This window comes from Oncorhynchus masou, chromosome 8 (assembly GCF_036934945.1).
Source record: "Oncorhynchus masou masou isolate Uvic2021 chromosome 8, UVic_Omas_1.1, whole genome shotgun sequence".
NCBI lineage: Eukaryota > Metazoa > Chordata > Actinopteri > Salmoniformes > Salmonidae > Oncorhynchus > Oncorhynchus masou.
The window spans coordinates 43,819,764-43,839,951 of NC_088219.1; the positions used below are offsets into that span (position 1 = coordinate 43,819,764).

General features: G+C 43.5%; 16 non-coding genes across 16 annotated transcripts; all 16 read left to right on the forward strand.

Moving 5' to 3' along the window:
* Nucleotides 1-13,792: 13,792 nt before the first annotated feature.
* Nucleotides 13,793-13,864, forward strand: trnad-guc (transfer RNA aspartic acid (anticodon GUC)). Its single transcript has one exon. It is a non-coding gene; the product is annotated as a tRNA-Asp (tRNA).
* A 111-nt stretch (nt 13,865-13,975) lies between these two features.
* trnag-gcc (transfer RNA glycine (anticodon GCC)) lies at nt 13,976-14,046 on the forward strand. Its single transcript has one exon. It is a non-coding gene; the product is annotated as a tRNA-Gly (tRNA).
* Nucleotides 14,047-14,580: 534 nt separating this feature from the next.
* Nucleotides 14,581-14,652, forward strand: trnad-guc (transfer RNA aspartic acid (anticodon GUC)). The gene has a single exon. It is a non-coding gene; the product is annotated as a tRNA-Asp (tRNA).
* Nucleotides 14,653-14,764: 112 nt separating this feature from the next.
* Nucleotides 14,765-14,835, forward strand: trnag-gcc (transfer RNA glycine (anticodon GCC)). The gene has a single exon. It is a non-coding gene; the product is annotated as a tRNA-Gly (tRNA).
* A 529-nt stretch (nt 14,836-15,364) lies between these two features.
* On the forward strand, nt 15,365-15,436 carry trnad-guc (transfer RNA aspartic acid (anticodon GUC)). The gene has a single exon. It is a non-coding gene; the product is annotated as a tRNA-Asp (tRNA).
* Nucleotides 15,437-16,147: 711 nt separating this feature from the next.
* On the forward strand, nt 16,148-16,219 carry trnad-guc (transfer RNA aspartic acid (anticodon GUC)). Its single transcript has one exon. It is a non-coding gene; the product is annotated as a tRNA-Asp (tRNA).
* Nucleotides 16,220-16,330: 111 nt separating this feature from the next.
* Nucleotides 16,331-16,401, forward strand: trnag-gcc (transfer RNA glycine (anticodon GCC)). Its single transcript has one exon. It is a non-coding gene; the product is annotated as a tRNA-Gly (tRNA).
* A 534-nt stretch (nt 16,402-16,935) lies between these two features.
* On the forward strand, nt 16,936-17,007 carry trnad-guc (transfer RNA aspartic acid (anticodon GUC)). Its single transcript has one exon. It is a non-coding gene; the product is annotated as a tRNA-Asp (tRNA).
* Nucleotides 17,008-17,118: 111 nt separating this feature from the next.
* trnag-gcc (transfer RNA glycine (anticodon GCC)) lies at nt 17,119-17,189 on the forward strand. The gene has a single exon. It is a non-coding gene; the product is annotated as a tRNA-Gly (tRNA).
* Nucleotides 17,190-17,717: 528 nt separating this feature from the next.
* On the forward strand, nt 17,718-17,789 carry trnad-guc (transfer RNA aspartic acid (anticodon GUC)). The gene has a single exon. It is a non-coding gene; the product is annotated as a tRNA-Asp (tRNA).
* Nucleotides 17,790-17,899: 110 nt separating this feature from the next.
* Nucleotides 17,900-17,970, forward strand: trnag-gcc (transfer RNA glycine (anticodon GCC)). Its single transcript has one exon. It is a non-coding gene; the product is annotated as a tRNA-Gly (tRNA).
* A 534-nt stretch (nt 17,971-18,504) lies between these two features.
* Nucleotides 18,505-18,576, forward strand: trnad-guc (transfer RNA aspartic acid (anticodon GUC)). Its single transcript has one exon. It is a non-coding gene; the product is annotated as a tRNA-Asp (tRNA).
* A 111-nt stretch (nt 18,577-18,687) lies between these two features.
* Nucleotides 18,688-18,758, forward strand: trnag-gcc (transfer RNA glycine (anticodon GCC)). Its single transcript has one exon. It is a non-coding gene; the product is annotated as a tRNA-Gly (tRNA).
* Nucleotides 18,759-19,285: 527 nt separating this feature from the next.
* trnad-guc (transfer RNA aspartic acid (anticodon GUC)) lies at nt 19,286-19,357 on the forward strand. Its single transcript has one exon. It is a non-coding gene; the product is annotated as a tRNA-Asp (tRNA).
* A 111-nt stretch (nt 19,358-19,468) lies between these two features.
* trnag-gcc (transfer RNA glycine (anticodon GCC)) lies at nt 19,469-19,540 on the forward strand. Its single transcript has one exon. It is a non-coding gene; the product is annotated as a tRNA-Gly (tRNA).
* A 533-nt stretch (nt 19,541-20,073) lies between these two features.
* Nucleotides 20,074-20,145, forward strand: trnad-guc (transfer RNA aspartic acid (anticodon GUC)). Its single transcript has one exon. It is a non-coding gene; the product is annotated as a tRNA-Asp (tRNA).
* Nucleotides 20,146-20,188: the final 43 nt, after the last annotated feature.

Genomic DNA, 20,188 nt, shown 5'->3' on the forward strand with positions numbered 1-20,188 from the left:
CATTTTGAATAGCTCTTCAGCTGTGGCTCTGTCTCTGACATATTTACAAACAGTAGATCCTCACACAGGGAGTTTGTCATGTCAAGACGTACATAAGCCATAAACAAACAGTCTTTGTTGCTGTCAGTTGCTTCATCGAACTGTAAGGCCAAAATGTTTGTCTTTGGGTGCATCTACCAGCTGTTCTTTAAGATCGATGTCATTTATACGTCTGGCGACAGTGTCATTGGACTGAGGGATAGTTGTTATTTTTGCAGCACTTACGTCATCCAGCAGGACAGAGACCAAGTCTAATGCTGCAGGCAGTATCAGCTCCTCTGCTATGGGGGTTTTCACTGAGCAATTTGGTACGCCACCTTATATGATGCTAACAGTGCTCGCTGGTTTACTGAAGGAGCATTCTCAAAGCGGGACGATTGTTGGCAGTATTCGGCACGTTTTCGCTAAAAAAACTCAAGCGGCTTATCAGCCTGATTGGGGTGTAATGTCTTTAAGTGACGCCTTAATTTATTTGGCTTCATGCTGTCCGCTGACAACATTTTTAGACATACCGGTATTTCCTCGTCTCCCAACGTAGTCACAGTGAAGCCAAGCACTACATACGCTTCGTCATATCTCCTTGTCTCCCACCGTAGTCACAGTGAAGCCAAGCGCTACATACGCTTCATCATATTTCCTCGTCTTAGCTTTCGGGAGATTTACGTTTGTCTCATTATCTCCGTCTCTCTCCGCCTTTCTTTTCATTTCTGTTAAATCTTTTTTCATGGTGTCCCTTAAGGGTTTGTTATCTGCACTTCATATCTCCTGCTCTGTGCTGTGTGCTCTTGTTCAGCGCAAAAATTCCTGCGGAAAAAAAAGCATGTTCCATGGGGTCACACGCATCGCTCCGAGCCCCCCCAGGGGGGCGCGCCCCACTATTTGAGAGGGACTGGGTTAGACCCACAGAGAGAGACCTGCTCCTTAAAGTAACTAACTTTGGCCTTCCGGATAGCCTGAGTGCACTGATTTCTCATTTGCCTGGACGAGAGCAAGTCAGCCTGAGTATGAATGTGCCGAGCCTTTCTCCAAATGCAATTCTTGAGGTGGAGTAACTCTGCAAGATCACGGTCGAACCAGGGGCTGAACTTGTTTTTAATATTAATTTCTTTTATGAGGGCGTGTTGGTTAACAATACCGCTGAAAATATCAAAAAAGGTCCAAGAGTCTTTGACAGAGGGGATCAAGCTGATTCTATACCATTTTACAGAGGCCAGGTCATGAAGGAAGACTTGCTCATTAAAGTTTTTTAGCAAGCGTCTATGACAAATCAGGACAGGTCATTTCACTGAGCAGCCATAACTAACACAGGCTGCAAAACAAAGATCACTAAGGCCATTACCGAAAAGACCAGATTGATACCTATCTGGATTATTTGTGAGGATAACATTGAGGAGAGTAGCCTTTTCTGGGTGGTTGGAGTCATACCTTGTGGGATTGGCAATAATCTGAGAAAGATTTAGGGAGTCCCATTGCTTAAGGTCTTGGGCAGGTGGTTTAAGCATGTCCCAGTTTAGGTCACCAAGCAGGACAAATTCAGATTTAGAGTAAGGGGCCAGGAGAGAATTTAGGGCAGATAGGGTACAGGCCGGTGCTGATGGAGGACGATAGCACCCAACAAAGAGCTATTTGAAAGTTTAATGCTTAAAACCAGACAACCGAGCACTGAAGGTGATCCTTGGTAAAGATTGACATCAGTATGACATCAGTATTCAAAACACTCCTCTTTAACCACGTCTCAGTAATGACCAACACATCTGGATTGGAGCGGGGAACCTACACTTTCAATTGATCCATTTTAGGTAATAAGCTTCTAGTGTTAACATGCAGAAAACCCAGGCTTTTACGAGAGCAGAAATCAGTGAAGCAGATATCAGAGTACAAGTCAGAAATGGGGCTAGCAGCTATAGATGGGCCAGGGTGTACATGCACATTTCCAGATATCAACAAGGCACGGCATAGTACAGGGAGAGCTCTGCAGAGCTGATTTATGACATCTGAATGTGCATCAAATGGCAACAATTTGTTTTCAGATGGCAACATACTGTACAGCATTTTCATCAGGTACAGTAGCATGAATAGCCAGTGAGAGGTGGAGAGGTGGTTAGAATAGGATGGGAGGCCAAAAGTCTGTGTGACCAATAGAGCGTCTGATGGAGGGATTGTGTGTTCCTGGTGTAACTCGGGCAGTTGTTGTTGCCATCCTGTACCTGTCCCGCAGGTGTGATGTTTGGATGTACCAATCCTGTGCAGGTGTTGTTACATGTGGTCTGCCACTGCGAGGATTATCAGCTGTCCATCCTGTCTCCTTGTATCGCTGTCTTAGGCGTCTCTCACAGGACGGACATTGCAATTTACTGCCTTGGCCACATCAACAGTCCTCATGCCTCCTTGCAGCAGGCCTAAGGCACATTCACACAGATGAGCAGGGACCCTGGGCATTGTTCTTTTGGTGTTTTTCAGAGTCAGTAGAAAGGCCTCTTTAGTGTCCTACGTTTTCATAACTGGGACCTTAATTGCCTACCGTCTGTATGCTGTTAGTGTCTTAATGACCATTCCACAGGTGCATGTTCATTCATTGTTTATGTTTCATTGAACAAGCATGTGAAACAGTGTTTAAACCCTTAACAATGAAGATTTGTGAAGTTATATTGATTTTTACGAATTATCTTTGAAAGACAGGATCCTGAAAAAGGGACCTGTCTTTTTTGCTGAGTTTTTATGCTGTAGTCTACTGTCCTCTAGTCAATTCCACTCTGACATTGCTCGTCCTAATATTTATATATTTCTTAATTCCTTTCTTTTACTTTAAGATTTGTGTGTATTGTTATGAATGGCTACTGCACTGTTGGATCTAGGAACACAAGCATTTTGCTACACCCGCAATAGCATCTGCTAAATATGTGTATGTGACCAATAACATTTGATTTGATTTGATCTGTTTCTAATTACAGAAACACTTTGAGATGGTGGGTGTCAAAATCCTCTTTCTTGTGCTTATTGAGGTGGAATGACTCAGCTTACTCTTTGGATTGCCACACTCTTCCAGAAGCTGAGAACATTTTTGACCTATCAATAAGTAGATTGTTGAAGCAACTAAAATAATTTTCCCTCATATACACTTTCTATCTGTTTGTCTGTGACTCTTACTCTCTTTTTTTTCACTCAAACACACATGCAAAGGGGTACACACACACACCCACAAATATATACACACATTCACACGCACACACACATACACACACACACCTCCTAGGAGACATTAGGAGGTGCTAAAAGCAAGTTGTAGTGACTTGGTAGCTGTTGATCGAGCGTGCAACCAGAGGGCATTCAGTACACCATACCCTCTATCCAACTGTGGTCTGGTCATACTGTGGTCTGGTCATACTGTTTTTATGTGGTAAGATGAAGGATAGGTGAGTGTGTGTATGTGGGTGTGTGTGTGTGTGTGTGTGTGTGTGTGTGTGTGTGTGTGTGTGCGTGGATAAATGTGCGCGCGTGTGTTACTAAAGTTATCTTTCCATCTGTATGCATCTCCGTATACACTGTCACCATTGCATCCCTATTGGCTGAGCTTACAGGTTGTTGTGTTTACTATGTTGTATCGACATACTCAAGTGTTGTTTGGTGCTGCTACCGTTCAATTATATATTTAAACGAGAGCCATTGACACAAGTTCTTACAGTGAAACAAATGGAGTATGGAAATTATTGTTTCATTTGGGATCTCTGGCAAACCATTCCATGGATGCAGGAAAAGGGAGGCACACACATACACCCCTTCACGCTTGAGCTTCCCTTGTTCATATTAAATAGGTTAGATTCCAGTCCTCACCTCGCATACATACACTCCTTCTGATTGGATGTGAATATGAGTGCGTGTGCGTGTAGCTTTCCTTTCAGCTCAGGCAAGGGAGTTTGAATACTTTTCAACAGGCGATAACACAAGTCAAATATGACAGCAGGGATGATCCTTGATCACTGTTCATTGAACAAGCGCTCACAGTCTCAGTCTCGTAACCTTCTAATCCAGAATCATGGGAATACACTCAACCACAATGTAATAGCACTCACTGTTGCCCCTAGTGGCTGGTTTTGAAGGCATTTTCCTCAGGGCATTTTCCAATTTCGACATAAGTCTTGAACAATCTGGCTGGTTCATTATGGGAGTGGATGTGAGGCCCCCAAACTACCAGAGCAACGCATGGTAATGTGTGTGTAGGTGTGTGTTCGTGAGAGGGTGTGTGTGTGTGTGTGTGATTATCATCAAATGAGGCAGGCTTCCACCTTCACCACATTACACACACTCCCAGACGAACAGATTATACACACATCAGCCCACATTTACATACAGTAAACATATAAACAAACTACCAGAGCAACGCATGGTAATGTGTGTGTAGGTGTGTGTTCGTGAGAGGGTGTGTGTGCACACATTTACATACAGTAAACATATAAGCTTTGCCACATGTATACACACAAAAAGCGCTAGAACAACAGGGCTTTAACAATGCAAGATATATTTGGCTACTAAAGAAAGAGTTTAATATTCAAAGTACAACAGAGCATTACACTGAGATTGAAAGTGGTTGCATCATCTACAAGAACATGAACAGTATTTTGACTGTGAGACTGAAACTGTGCTGAAACTTTTTTTTGTCAGCATTTTGTCTCCATAGTCTTTATTTCGAATTGATCTGTGGTACAGTAATATAACAGTGACAACAATCAAAGCAGAACTGTAAACTGTACAGGCCAAGGATCACAACATGGATTGGAACATCGATGGTCACAGGTGTCCTTGGGACTCAGACGTCGATAGATATGACAGATGGTCATCAATCTTAATTTTCCGCACATGGGGAAAATGTAGTTGCATACCTTTCTTCCTTCCTCTCTTCCTGTGTTCTGTCATCACTTATTTACCTCCTTCCTCCCTTCCTCCCTACCTTATTTAATTTCATTAATTTCATTAATTTCATTAATTTCATTAATTTCATCTTTCCTTTCATAATTCCTTTCGTACTTATTTCCTTCCTTCCTGCCTTCCTTCTGTCCTTCCAACCTTCATTTCTTCCTTCCCTTCATCCTCCCTCCCTCCTACCCTCTTTCCCTTCTTAGAAGTGATCACTGATCTGCCATAACTGCATAGGTTAAAGAAACACTTGAATTCACCTATCCAATGTTGTACCAGAGATGTGTCAACGGAGTGCTTCAAACACTATCAGCCACATCTCCTGGGTAACCTGCATTCTTTCAAACTTCAAAGGATCCACTGTGTGTCGGAATACTGAGGAAGGGGGGAGGGGTTAGAGAGGATAGAGGGATGGAGAGAAGGAGGGGTAGAGAGGATAGAGGGATGGAGAGAAGGAGGGGGAGAGAGGATAGAGGGATGGAGAGAAGGAGGGGTAGAGAGGATAGAGGGATGGAGAGAAGGAGGGGTAGAGAGGATAGAGGGATGGAGAGAAGGAGGGGGAGAGAGGATAGAGGGATGGAGAGAAGGAGGGGTAGAGAGGATAGAGGGATGGAGAGAAGGAGGGGTAGAGAGGAGAGAGGGATGGAGAGAAGGAGGGGTAGAGAGGATAGAGGGATGGAGAGAAGGAGGGGTAGAGAGGATAGAGGGATGGAGAGAAGGAGGGGGAGAGAGGATAGAGGGATGGAGAGAAGGAGGGGTAGAGAGGATAGAGGGATGGAGAGAAGGAGGGGACGAGAGGATAGAGGGATGGAGAGAAGGAGGGGGAGAGAGGATAGAGGGATGGAGAGAAGGAGGGGTAGAGAGGATAGAGGGATGGAGAGAAGGAGGGGGAGAGAGGATAGAGGGATGGAGAGAAGGAGGGGGAGAGAGGATAGAGGGATGGATAGAAGGAGGGGTAGAGAGGATAGAGGGATGGAGAGAAGGAGGGGTAGAGAGGATAGAGGGATGGAGAGAAGGAGGGGGAGAGAGAATCAGATTTCTCTAATAAATGCTGACACCAGGCTTGTTTGATATTAGATTCAGGGACCGGTTTGATTTGTTATCACCTTTCAAAGTGTTCAGATGTCCTTCAGAGAAACAGGCTGACTAGTAGAGTACCACTCACCCAAACCAACCGAGCAGCCGATGAGGAAGGAAAGGCAAAAGGTGGGTAGAGAAAGAGGATATAGTGATCAGGCATGATACCCAGCCTAAAAATGATTACTGAATGCATATTGATCAACCAGATCAATGTAACTAATTGATGGAACAATTAGCACAAAATCAATTGATCTTATTAACAGTGCTCTTGATAAGTCTTTCTTTGGAATTATCTATGAGGGATTATCACAACAAACAAATCAAATCAAATCAAATTACATTTATTTATATAACCCTTCGTACATCAGCTGATATCTCAGCTGTACAGAAACAAACAGTGCTGTACAGAAACCCAGCCTAAAACCCCAAACAGCAAGCAATGCAGGTGTAGAAGCACGGTGGCTAGGAAAAACTCCCTAGAAAGGCCAAAACCTAGGAAGGAACCTAGATAGGAACCAGGCTATGTGGGGTGGCCAGTCCTCTTCTGGCTGAGATTATAACAGAACATGGCCAAGATTTTCAAATGTTCATAAATGACCAGCATGGTCGAATAATAATAAGGCAGAACAGTTGAAACAGTTGAAACTGGAGCAGCAGCATGGCCAGGTGGACTGGGGACAGCAAGGAGTCATCATGTCAGGTAGTCCTGGGGCATGGTCCTAGGGCTCAGGTCCTCCGAGAGAGAGAAAGAAAGAGAGAATTAGATAGAGCACATGTGGGGTGGCCAGTCCTCTTCTGGCTGTGCCGGGTGGAGGTTAAACAAACACACATACAAGCAGATAAACACACACCCACTTCTAAGTTGATTCAAGGTGAGAAACACCTTTCATGTTAACTATGCTTTTCATTCTCAATAGCTATGTTTCCATTAACTTGTCCAGTGATTTTCTGTTGACGTTTAGAAAGTTTGCATAGAAAATAGATGTGACAACGCCTGCTAGGGTGCGTTACCATTTAATAACTATCTTGTGTCGATAACAACAGCTGGGCATAATGATGTCACACCTAAAAAAAACACTGTTTTGCAAAAACATACATTGTTTAATACAAATGTAGTGGTTGAAAAGTTTCCATTACCCATATAGACAAATTGCGCATTAATAAATTGGCGACAGCCTGTATGCCCTCCCACCTATCTGTTTCATGTCTCAATGAGCTCGCCTGGGTAGAATGCAATACTTGACTAATGTTTGCCACGTTCTAATAATTGTCATGTGCCGGCAAGGTCCGTGCCATGATGGAACTTGCACTACTGGACATCTGAAATAATTGTAAGGTTGAAATTTGGCATCGAACCAGAAACACAAGGTGAAGCAATTCAGCCATTCTTGAAAGTTGGGACAATCCAATATTTTGCAGGAAGTAGGCATTTCTAAATCAATGTGGAGTGGAGTTTATCGTTAAGTGATGACCTGATGTGCCCCACGTACCTGCAAAAGTATTCCGCAATCGTCATTTATTCAAAAAAGACAGTTTCCATCATCAATTGTCGCAAATAAAGAAAGTTTGACAAAATAAAAATCCACCCCGTCGGACCAGATAAAAATCTTAGAAAATGTTTCCTATATCTGATGTTTCCATGACACACACACACACCTCATCCTGCAGTCTCATTAGTGTTACAATGTGAATAGAGCCATATGGGTGCTGATACCTGCCAGCTCAGGTGGGTCTGTACAGGGATCAAAGGCCTTCTGTTTACCTCTCCACCCCCATTCCTGTCACCACTACAACTTCCATCACAGACACTTACCAGACACTAATGTGTTTGTGTGAGTTTGGGGGCGTTCTCTGTGTGTGTGTGTCCCATACACGTTCTGTCTCTATCTGTCTCTCCTGCCTACTCTGTCACTTCCTTAATCCTCTCTTCCCCTCAGGGTGTCACAAACACTCTCCCACTCTAGTTTGTTTTCTGTTTTTGTTCATTTCTTTGTAGAAAATGTGTTTGAGGTGATTTGGTCATTTCTCTCCTTTTTATACCTCAGCTGTCATATGAAGTCTCAATCTGTTGTGGTGTTGTTGTGTTTGGCTCCCTCTCTTTTGGGTTTGTGTAGATCTTCGAGTGGGAGAAAACAGGTTCTCTTCAGTAATCTGTCAGAAGGTGTCTATACTTACAGTGAATACATTTGCATTGTGTGTGTGTGTGTGTGCATATTTGTGTGTGTGTGTGCTTGTGTGTGTGTGTGCATACGTAGGTGGAGAATGGTCTGGAATCCCACCCAATGTGTAAAGGCTCAGTGCCATTATCTGAGCAAGGTGGAGTATTGAAAGATATTGAAAATAGGGGTGTCAATCCTTTTGACACCTATACTATCGTTCAAAAGTTTGGGGTCACTTAGAAATGTCTGTGTTTTTTGAAAGAAAAGCTATTCTTTAGTCAATTAAAATGACAGAGGAGTGTGAGGCCTTGGTGCACAGCTGAGCTAGAGGACAAGTACATTAGAGTGTCTAATTTGAGAAACAGACATCTCACAAATCCTCAACTGGCAGCTTCAGTGTCTGTATTCTTTTGCCTATCTTAATCTTTTATTTTTATTGGCCAGTCTGAGATATGGCTTTTTCTATGCAACTCTGCCTAGAAGGCCAGCATCCCGGAGTCGCCTATTCACTGTTAAACTTCTTTTGGCTTAGGGACAGTATTTCGACGTCTGGATGAGAAGCATGCCCAAAGTCTGGATGATAAGCATGCCCAAAGTAAACTGCCTGTTACTCAGGCCCATAGGATATGCATATAATTTGTATATTTGGTTAGAAAACACTCTAACGTTTCCAAAACTGTTAAAATAATGTCTGTGAGTATAACAGAACTTATATGGCAGATGAAAACCTGAGGAAAAACCATCCAGGAAGTGGGATTTTTTTGATGTGGTCATGCCTGTAGAATATCTAATGGTTTAGAACCCAGGTTGTAGTTCCTATGGCGTCCACTAGATGTCCACAGTCTTTAGAAATTCTTTCATGCCTGTTTTCTGAAAAATGAAGAAAAATGAGACCTTTCTGTCAGTGGACTGTAGAATCATGCAGTGCTGGTTTGCGCACCTGACCTAGTGCATGCCCTTCATTGTTTTTTCCTTTCTATTGAATACGCTATTGTCCTGTTGAAATATTATTGATTATTTAGACAGTCGACAACCTGAGGATGAATTATAAACATCGTTTGACATGTTTCGATTAACTTTACCAGTACTATTAGGATGTATTCGTCTGCATGTTTTGACCTCCTTTGAGCCAGTGGATTACTGAACAAAACGCGCCAACAAAACAGAGTTTTTGGGATATAAAGAGGGACATTATCGAACAAAACAAACATTTATTGTGTAGCTGGGACTCTTGTGACTGCAACCATATGAAGATCTTCAAAGTTAAGTGATTCATTTTATCGCTATTTCTGACTTTTGTAATTCCTTTACTTGGTTGTAAAATGTTTGTACGCTTTTGTAAGCGGGGCGCTGTCCTCAGATGATAATCGCACGGTGTGCTTTCCCCATAAAGCCTTTTTGAAATCTGACAAAGTGCCTGGATTAACAAGGAGTTCATCTTTAAGCCGATGTATAACACTTGTATTTTTTCTGAATGTTTATTATTATTTAGACAATTTCTGTATTTTGAATTTGGCGCTCTGAAATTTCAACGGATGTTGTCGAGGTGGGTCGCTACAGGAAAGCCTGCGACAGAAAGGTTAACATTGAGACTGGTGTTTTGCGGGTACTATTTAATGAAGCTGCCAGTTGAGGACTTGTGAGGAGTCTGTTTCTCAAACTAGACACTCTAATGTACTTGTCCTCTTGCTCAGTTGTGCACCGGGGCCTCACACTCCTCTTTCTATTCTGGTTCGAGACAGTTTGCGCTGTTCTGTGAAAGGAGTAGTACACAGCGTTGTACGAGATATTCAGTTTCTTGGCAATATACTACATAATTGCAAAATGGTTTTCTAATGATCAGCTAGCCTTTTAATATGATCAACTTGGATTAGCTAACACAACGTGCCATTGGAACACAGGCGTGATGGTTGCTGATAGTGGGCCTCTGTAGATATTCCATGAAAAATAACCGTTTCCAGCTACAATAGTATGAGAAAATAATATAGTGTTCCATTGTTTTTTGCATACAATATACAGCAGCTCAGTATTTGAATAATTTATTTTATACAGTCATTTTTGCTCATCTTTATCAACGGTGTCAATAATTTCAACCCTACTGTACGCTTGTGTGTTTGCTCTGTTTAAACCACCCATGTCTACTTAGCGATCAATACCCATATGAAACCCTTAGCCTTACTGTCCAGCCAGCATCCTCCAGATTTACAGCTTGTAATCAGATGCAAATGGCTCCCTTGCTACTCTGTGAGACCCTAGTAAAACATAGAATATTGATATGTCATCCACTTTTAGAAAATTATCCTGTTTGCTTTCGAGTCAGTAACCCTGCTATTATGACATAGTGTGTATTCAGCTCCTGTAACCTCTCTGGAGTCCAGTACTATAAATATTTATCCCTTTAAGCCAGGTGCTGTTGTTCAACGAGCTCTATTCCCGCTGACAGGAAGGTTTTCCCTGCATGAAAACAGACTGTTTACACAGCATACTGTTAGCACAGTTATCCAGATTGGTGGAGGAGCTGGAGGAAAATGGAATGACTGTTGATAAAGCTTTAGTGATACAGTAAAAACAGGTGATGACGTCTGTCTGTCTGTCTGTCTGTCTGTCTCTCTCCCTCTATCCCCCGGACTTGTTCTACCTGTTCTCTCTCTCTCTCTCCCCCCCAGGACTTGTTCTACCTGTTCTCTCTCTCTCTCCCCCCCTCTCCAGGACTTGTTCTACCTGTTCTCTCTCTCTCCCCCCCTCTCCAGGACTTGTTCTACCTGTTCTCTCTCTCTCTCCCCCCCAGGACTTGTTCTACCTGTTCTCTCTCTCTCTCCCCCAGGACTTGTTCTACCTGTTCTCTCTCTCTCTCCCCCCTCTCCAGGTCTTGTTCTACCTGTTCTCTCTCTCTCTCGCCCCCTCTCCAGGACTTGTTCTACCTGTTCTCTCTCTCTCTCCCCCCCAGGACTTGTTCTACCTGTTCTCTCTCTCTCTCCCCCCCTCTCCAGGACTTTTTCTACCTGTTCTCTCTCTCTCTCCCCCCCTCTCCAGGACTTGTTCTACCTGTTCTCTCTCTCTCTCTCTCTCTCTCTCTCTCTCTCTCTCTCTCTCTCTCTCTCTCTCTCTCTCTCTCTCTCTCTCTCTCTCCCCCCCTCTCCAGGACTTTTTCTACCTGTTCTCCCTCTCTGATTCGTGTTCCGTTCAAGATCAATGCAGACACTATTTTGGTTCTGCCTGTTTGTTTGTGAGGGTACGCTCAATGGTGAAGCTATTCATTGTCGTACCAGTCTGGAAAGTAAGGGTTGAGGCCTGAAATACTGCAGTTTAAGATCAATTAAGCACATGACAGAGTGCTTTTCCTAAAAGCTACACAGAACAGCCTGAAGCAACTCCCTCAGACCCACCCCACGTTTACAGTAACGCAGTATCACTACTCCTCCCAATCACATAACATTACATGACTCACAATAATATGACACCATACGGGAAAGATAACAACATTGATATTACACAATGTCATTACTCCTTCTGTGTGTTCAGTACTTCAGCAGTATGTACCTGAAAAAATAAACTCGACTCAATAAGTAAACTGGGCCAAACCATTGCTCTGACCTCAATGATGGCACTTCCTAGTTAATTTAAGGTTCAATAAAAATACTGTAGATGCCAGGTCTGTGTGGTGAATATTCATCAGGTTTGTTGGAGTATAAGCATGTATTTTCTTGCTTTAATTGGTACAAGAGTGGTTCTCAAATCTTTCTTGACCAACTGGGCGTAGTAGAGGTGTTCTGGACATTACAGGGAGGAATTAAGTATGTTTCTAAAAATAGTAACTGGAGATCAAGGTCAGTCCAAGCGTGTGTATCGTGTGTGGTGTGTGTGTGTTGGCATGTGTGTGCATGTGTGTGAGCGCGTGTCTGAGTGTGTGTGTGTATTTTTGTGTGTGTTCTCGTTTGTGTGTTTGTGTGAGTGCGTGTGTGTGTGTGTGTGTGTGTGTGTGGGGGGGGGGGGGGGGGTAGCTAGGCTTTTGGCTGGAGTTTATATCTCATCAACCAGGTACTAATGTCAGTGCCCAAGAAAAATGATAAAACCCTTTGCCCCCATTGCTTTGCGTTCGTTATATTCTGTCTTCAAATGAAATAGAAGAGGAATAATCCATTTGTATATATGTTTTCCTTTTATTTTGCTTCCTCTGCTCCTGCTGTTCCAGATCAGGGTGAGGATAATGATGGAGAGACTGAAAGTAAATGAGAGGAAAGTTGAGCATGGCATTCCATTACACATTAGATGGAAAAAAATGTAATTCCTCTGTTTAGCTTTGTTGTGCATAGTTACTTCTCTCACCTTTCCTTCCCATTGCCAATGGAAGTGTTTTTTACTCTGTCAAGGTACGAACACACACTAGGGAGGGAAACCGCTTACCCCCCTCCTCTATTCTACTCAAACCTCCTAATTCCAGCTCCTCCACCATTGCAACTCAGCAATTATAGCAAGGTATGGTTTAATTTTCTGGCTCACAGACTCATGCATTTTTCAACAACATCCCCCAAGCCCCCCCTCTCTCCTCACCCCTTCCACTCCAAGATCATATGCCCATTCTGGTACCTGTACTTTGAGATCATATGCCCATTGCAGTACCTGCACTTTGCTTGATCAGCCAATCAGCTGACTGTGCCAAAGGTTAAAATGCATTACCGAGACCAAGAGGGTCATTTAAGTTAACACCTAAAACTAGCATATTTTTGATTTGTTGACCAATTTGCTTATGGTAATTTCAATAGATTTATGTAGGCTGGGACTACTGATGGTTCAGCTGTAATTGTAAGGAGTGCAGCATGGTATCTGCAGTCTCATCCCACAGCATTTGTAATGTATTTATTTTTAGTTATCAAGTTATCAAAAAAATGAAATAAAACTTCTGTTACCCCTGAGATGCATTTCTCTCTCTTCTGTTAAACTCGTTCCTCACAATTATTTTTTTATATATATTTTTAAGTAGTTCCTTATTTTATTGAACAGAGACAGAGGGATGACTGTACTGAAAGGAAACGATAGAGGTTGGGTCAAATGGGAGTAGGCCGGATTCAAAGCTATGCTGACAACATACCATAGGCATGTAGGCAGGAGGCTGCAACACTACCACTAGACCTGCCAGTTCACAGTAAATGAGATGTTCACCACATACTGTTTTATACTGGATTTTATGTTTTAGTCTTGTGTCTTATGTGTAGGCACCAAGAAGGCAAATGTTTCAGCACCATGGACAGCGGTGAAAGGAGGATTCTGAGACCTGGCATTCCACACCATGGACAGTGGTGAAAGGAAGATTCTGTGTCACTGACAACTGTCTTGAGTTTGGCATTTGTGACAATGTCCTGGGACATCCCACAAACTCGTCACCTTCTAACTACGATTGTGTGGCCTGTGAGTGGTATAGAGCGAAATCGATTACATGTACGTGTTCGTGAGAGTCCCAGCTTTCCATAGAGGGGTCACAGTAGTTTCCAGCTCTAACCATTCAGGCAATACAGATGTTTTTGTTAGAAGGGTTAAAGCCCAACACTGCAAACTTATGGTTAGTCCCAATGCTCCACGTTTTTTCAAAGGTCCAACACACAAGCTCCTCGTTAGTATAGTGGTGAGTATCCCCGCCTGTCACGCGGGAGACCGGGGTTCAATTCCCCGACGGGGAGAAAGGAATTCTTTTTTTAGGGTGAACAATGTAGCTGAGCCCTCAAATCCAAAAATATGCTCGGAGATAAAGCTTTATGATACGATTTCCAGCCTTATCGCAGTATACCAAGGCATTGGTTGTTCAGTGGTAGAATTCTCGCCTGCCACGCGGGAGGCCCGGGTTCGATTCCCGGCCAATGCAGGATGTTTTGAACATGTAATTTCGAGAAGTATGCAAACCCCTGAGGAAAAAAAATTCTTTGTTCGATTGCCATGCCAACAGAAATCTCAACTGACTCTTGAAAAATCGGATTTTGCTTTCGTTTTCAGTTTGGACATTTACTCATTCTCAGGAGACTTTGGTGAAACCATTTTAGATGTCCAGTGTGTGAGGTGATTTACTTTGTGCAAGGCTTTAGTTGTTAAATGGGAAATGAGTAACCAACTCGTCACTGACAACTGTCTTGAGTTTGGCATTTGTGACAATGTCCTGGGACATCCCACAAACTCGTCACCTTCTAACTACGATTGTGTGGCCTGTGAGTGGTATAGAGCAAAATCGATTACATGTACGTGTTCGTGAGAGTCCCAGCTTTCCATAGAGGGGTCACAGTAGTTTCCAGCTCTAACCATTCAGGCAATACAGATGTTTTTGTTAGAAGGGTTAAAGCCCAACACTGCAAACTTATGGTTAGTCCCAATGCTCCACGTTTTTTCAAAGGTCCAACACACAAGCTCCTCGTTAGTATAGTGGTGAGTATCCCCGCCTGTCACGCGGGAGACCGGGGTTCAATTCCCCGACGGGGAGAAAGGAATTCTTTTTTTTAGGGTGAACAATGTAGCTGAGCCCTCAAATCCGAAAATATGCTCGGAGATAAAGCTTTATGATACGATTTCCATCCTTATCGCAGTATACCAAGGCATTGGTTGTTCAGTGGTAGAATTCTCGCCTGCCACGCGGGAGGCCCGGGTTCGATTCCCGGCCAATGCAGGATGTTTTGAACATGTAATTTCGAGAAGTATGCAAAGCCCTGAGGAAAAAAAAATTCTTTGTTCGATTGCCAGGCCAACAGAAATCTCAACTGACTCTTGAAAAATCGGATTTTGCTTTCGTTTTCAGTTTGGACATTTACTCATTCTCAGGAGACTTTGGTGAAACCATTTTAGATGTCCAGTGTGTGAGGTGATTTACTTTGTGCAAGGCTTTAGTTGTTAAATGGGAAATGAGTAACCAACTCGTCACTGACAACTGTCTTGAGTTTGGCATTTGTGACAATGTCCTGGGACATCCCACAAACTCGTCACCTTCTAACTACGATTGTGTGGCCTGTGAGTGGTATAGAGCGAAATCGATTACGTGTTCGTGAGAGTCCCAGCTTTCCATAGAGGGGTCACAGTAGTTTCCAGCTCTAACCATTCAGGCAATACAGATGTTTTTGTTAGAAGGGTTAAAGCCCAACACTGCAAACTTATGGTTAGTCCCAATGCTCCACGTTTTTTCAAAGGTCCAACACACAAGCTCCTCGTTAGTATAGTGGTGAGTATCCCCGCCTGTCACGCGGGAGACCGGGGTTCAATTCCCCGACGGGGAGAAAGGAATTCTTTTTTTAGGGTGAACAATGTAGCTGAGCCCTCAAATCCAAAAATATGCTCGGAGATAAAGCTTTATGATACGATTTCCAGCCTTATCGCAGTATACCAAGGCATTGGTTGTTCAGTGGTAGAATTCTCGCGCCTGCCACGCGGGAGGCCCGGGTTCGATTCCCGGCCAATGCAGGATGTTTTGAACATGTAATTTCGAGAAGTATGCAAAGCCCTGAGGAAAAAAATTCTTTGTTCGATTGCCAGGCCAACAGAAATCTCAACTGACTCTTGAAAAATCGGATTTTGCTTTCGTTTTCAGTTTGGACATTTACTCATTCTCAGGAGACTTTGGTGAAACCATTTTAGATGTCCAGTGTGTGAGGTGATTTACTTTGTGCAAGGCTTTAGTTGTTAAATGGGAAATGAGTAACCAACTCGTCACTGACAACTGTCTTGAGTTTGGCATTTGTGACAATGTCCTGGGACATCCCACAAACTCGTCACCTTCTAACTACGATTGTGTGGCCTGTGAGTGGTATAGAGCGAAATCGATTACGTGTTCGTGAGAGTCCCAGCTTTCCATAGAGGGGTCACAGTAGTTTCTAGCTCTAACCATTCAGGCTATACAGATGTTTTTGTTAGAAGGGTTAAAGCCCAACACTGCAAACTTATGGTTAGTCCCAATGCTCCACGTTTTTTCAAAAGTCCAAAACACAAGCTCCTCGTTAGTATAGTGGTGAGTATCCCCGCCTGTCACGCGGGAGACCGGGGTTCAATTCCCCGACGGGGAGAAAGGAATTCTTTTTTTAGGGTGAACAATGTAGCTGAGCCCTCAAATCCAAAAATATGCTCGGAGATAAAGCTTTATGATACGATTTCCAGCCTTATCGCAGTATACCAAGGCATTGGTTGTTCAGTGGTAGAATTCTCGCCTGCCACGCGGGAGGCCCGGGTTCGATTCCCGGCCAATGCAGGATGTTTTGAACATGTAATTTCGAGAAGTATGCAAAGCCCTGAGGAAAAAAAATTCTTTGTTCGATTGCCAGGCCAACAGAAATCTCAACTGACTCTTGAAAAATCGGATTTTGCTTTCGTTTTCAGTTTGGACATTTACTCATTCTCAGGAGACTTTGGTGAAACCATTTTAGATGTCCAGTGTGTGAGGTGATTTACTTTGTGCAAGGCTTTAGTTGTTAAATGGGAAATGAGTAACCAACTCGTCACTGACAACTGTCTTGAGTTTGGCATTTGTGACAATGTCCTGGGACATCCCACAAACTCGTCACCTTCTAACTACGATTGTGTGGCCTGTGAGTGGTATAGAGCAAAATCGATTACATGTACGTGTTCGTGAGAGTCCCAGCTTTCCATAGAGGGGTCACAGTAGTTTCCAGCTCTAACCATTCAGGCAATACAGATGTTTTTGTTAGAAGGGTTAAAGCCCAACACTGCAAACTTATGGTTAGTCCCAATGCTCCACGTTTTTTCAAAGGTCCAACACACAAGCTCCTCGTTAGTATAGTGGTGAGTATCCCCGCCTGTCACGCGGGAGACCGGGGTTCAATTCCCCGACGGGGAGAAAGGAATTCTTTTTTTAGGGTGAACAATGTAGCTGAGCCCTCAAATCCAAAAATATGCTCGGAGATAAAGCTTTATGATACGATTTCCAGCCTTATCGCAGTATACCAAGGCATTGGTTGTTCAGTGGTAGAATTCTCGCCTGCCACGCGGGAGGCCCGGGTTCGATTCCCGGCCAATGCAGGATGTTTTGAACATGTAATTTCGAGAAGTATGCAAAGCCCTGAGGAAAAAAAATTCTTTGTTCGATTGCCAGGCCAACAGAAATCTCAACTGACTCTTGAAAAATCGGATTTTGCTTTCGTTTTCAGTTTGGACATTTACTCATTCTCAGGAGACTTTGGTGAAACCATTTTAGATGTCCAGTGTGTGAGGTGATTTACTTTGTGCAAGGCTTTAGTTGTTAAATGGGAAATGAGTAACCAACTCGTCACTGACAACTGTCTTGAGTTTGGCATTTGTGACAATGTCCTGGGACATCCCACAAACTCGTCACCTTCTAACTACGATTGTGTGGCCTGTGAGTGGTATAGAGCGAAATCGATTACGTGTTCGTGAGAGTCCCAGCTTTCCATAGAGGGGTCACAGTAGTTTCCAGCTCTAACCATTCAGGCAATACAGATGTTTTTGTTAGAAGGGTTAAAGCCCAACACTGCAAACTTATGGTTAGTCCCAATGCTCCACGTTTTTTCAAAGGTCCAACACACAAGCTCCTCGTTAGTATAGTGGTGAGTATCCCCGCCTGTCACGCGGGAGACCGGGGTTCAATTCCCCGACGGGGAGAAAGGATTTTTTTTTTAGGGTGAACAATGTAGCTGAGCCCTCAAATCCAAAAATATGCTCGGAGATAAAGCTTTATGATACGATTTCCAGCCTTATCGCAGTATACCAAGGCATTGGTTGTTCAGTGGTAGAATTCTCGCCTGCCACGCGGGAGGCCCGGGTTCGATTCCCGGCCAATGCAGAATGTTTTGAACATGTAATTTCGAGAAGTATGCAAAGCCCTGAGGAAAAAAAATTCTTTGTTCGATTGCCAGGCCAACAGAAATCTCAACTGACTCTTGAAAAATCGGATTTTGCTTTCGTTTTCAGTTTGGACATTTACTCATTCTCAGGAGACTTTGGTGAAACCATTTTAGATGTCCAGTGTGTGAGGTGATTTACTTTGTGCAAGGCTTTAGTTGTTAAATGGGAAATGAGTAACCAACTCGTCACTGACAACTGTCTTGAGTTTGGCATTTGTGACAATGTCCTGGGACATCCCACAAACTCGTCACCTTCTAACTACGATTGTGTGGCCTGTGAGTGGTATAGAGCAAAATCGATTACATGAACGTGTTCGTGAGAGTCCCAGCTTTCCATAGAGGGGTCACAGTAGTTTCCAGCTCTAACCATTCAGGCAATACAGATGTTTTTGTTAGAAGGGTTAAAGCCCAACACTGCAAACTTATGGTTAGTCCCAATGCTCCACGTTTTTTCAAAGGTCCAACACACAAGCTCCTCGTTAGTATAGTGGTGAGTATCCCCGCCTGTCACGCGGGAGACCGGGGTTCAATTCCCCGACGGGGAGAAAGGAATTCTTTTTTTAGGGTGAACAATGTAGCTGAGCCCTCAAATCCAAAAATATGCTCGGAGATAAAGCTTTATGATACGATTTCCAGCCTTATCGCAGTATACCAAGGCATTGGTTGTTCAGTGGTAGAATTCTCGCCTGCCACGCGGGAGGCCCGGGTTCGATTCCCGGCCAATGCAGGATGTTTTGAACATGTAATTTGAGAAGTATGCAAAGCCCTGAGGAAAAAAAATTCTTTGTTCGATTGCCAGGCCAACAGAAATCTCAACTGACTCTTGAAAAATCGGATTTTGCTTTCGTTTTCAGTTTGGACATTTACTCATTCTCAGGAGACTTTGGTGAAACCATTTTAGATGTCCAGTGTGTGAGGTGATTTACTTTGTGCAAGGCTTTAGTTGTTAAATGGGAAATGAGTAACCAACTCGTCACTGACAACTGTCTTGAGTTTGGCATTTGTGACAATGTCCTGGGACATCCCACAAACTCGTCACCTTCTAACTACGATTGTGTGGCCTGTGAGTGGTATAGAGCGAAATCGATTACGTGTTCGTGAGAGTGCCAGCTTTCCATAGAGGGGTCACAGTAGTTTCCAGCTCTAACCATTCAGGCAATACAGATGTTTTTGTTAGAAGGGTTAAAGCCCAACACTGCAAACTTATGGTTAGTCCCAATGCTCCACGTTTTTTCAAAGGTCCAACACACAAGCTCCTCGTTAGTATAGTGGTGAGTATCCCCGCCTGTCACGCGGGAGACCGGGGTTCAATTCCCCGACGGGGAGAAAGGAATTCTTTTTTTAGGGTGAACAATGTAGCTGAGCCCTCAAATCCAAAAATATGCTCGGAGATAAAGCTTTATGATACGATTTCCAGCCTTATCGCAGTATACCAAGGCATTGGTTGTTCAGTGGTAGAATTTCTCGCCTGCCACGCGGGAGGCCCGGGTTCGATTCCCGGCCAATGCAGGATGTTTTGAACATGTAATTTCGAGAAGTATGCAAAGCCCTGAGGAAAAAAAATTCTTTGTTCGATTGCCAGGCCAACAGAAATCTCAACTGACTCTTGAAAAATCGGATTTTGCTTTCGTTTTCAGTTTGGACATTTACTCATTCTCAGGAGACTTTGGTGAAACCATTTTAGATGTCCAGTGTGTGAGGTGATTTACTTTGTGCAAGGCTTTAGTTGTTAAATGGGAAATGAGTAACCAACTCGTCACTGACAACTGTCTTGAGTTTGGCATTTGTGACAATGTCCTGGGACATCCCACAAACTCGTCACCTTCTAACTACGATTGTGTGGCCTGTGAGTGGTATAGAGCGAAATCGATTACATGAACGTGTTCGTGAGAGTGCCAGCTTTCCATAGAGGGGTAACAGTAGTTTCTAGCTCTAACCATTCAGGCTATACAGATGTTTTTGTTAGAAGGGTTAAAGCCCAACACTGCAAACTTATGGTTAGTCCCAATGCTCCACGTTTTTTCAAAGTCCAACACACAAGCTCCTCGTTAGTATAGTGGTGAGTATCCCCGCCTGTCACGCGGGAGACCGGGGTTCAATTCCCCGACGGGGAGAAAGGAATTCTTTTTTTAGGGTGAACAATGTAGCTGAGCCCTC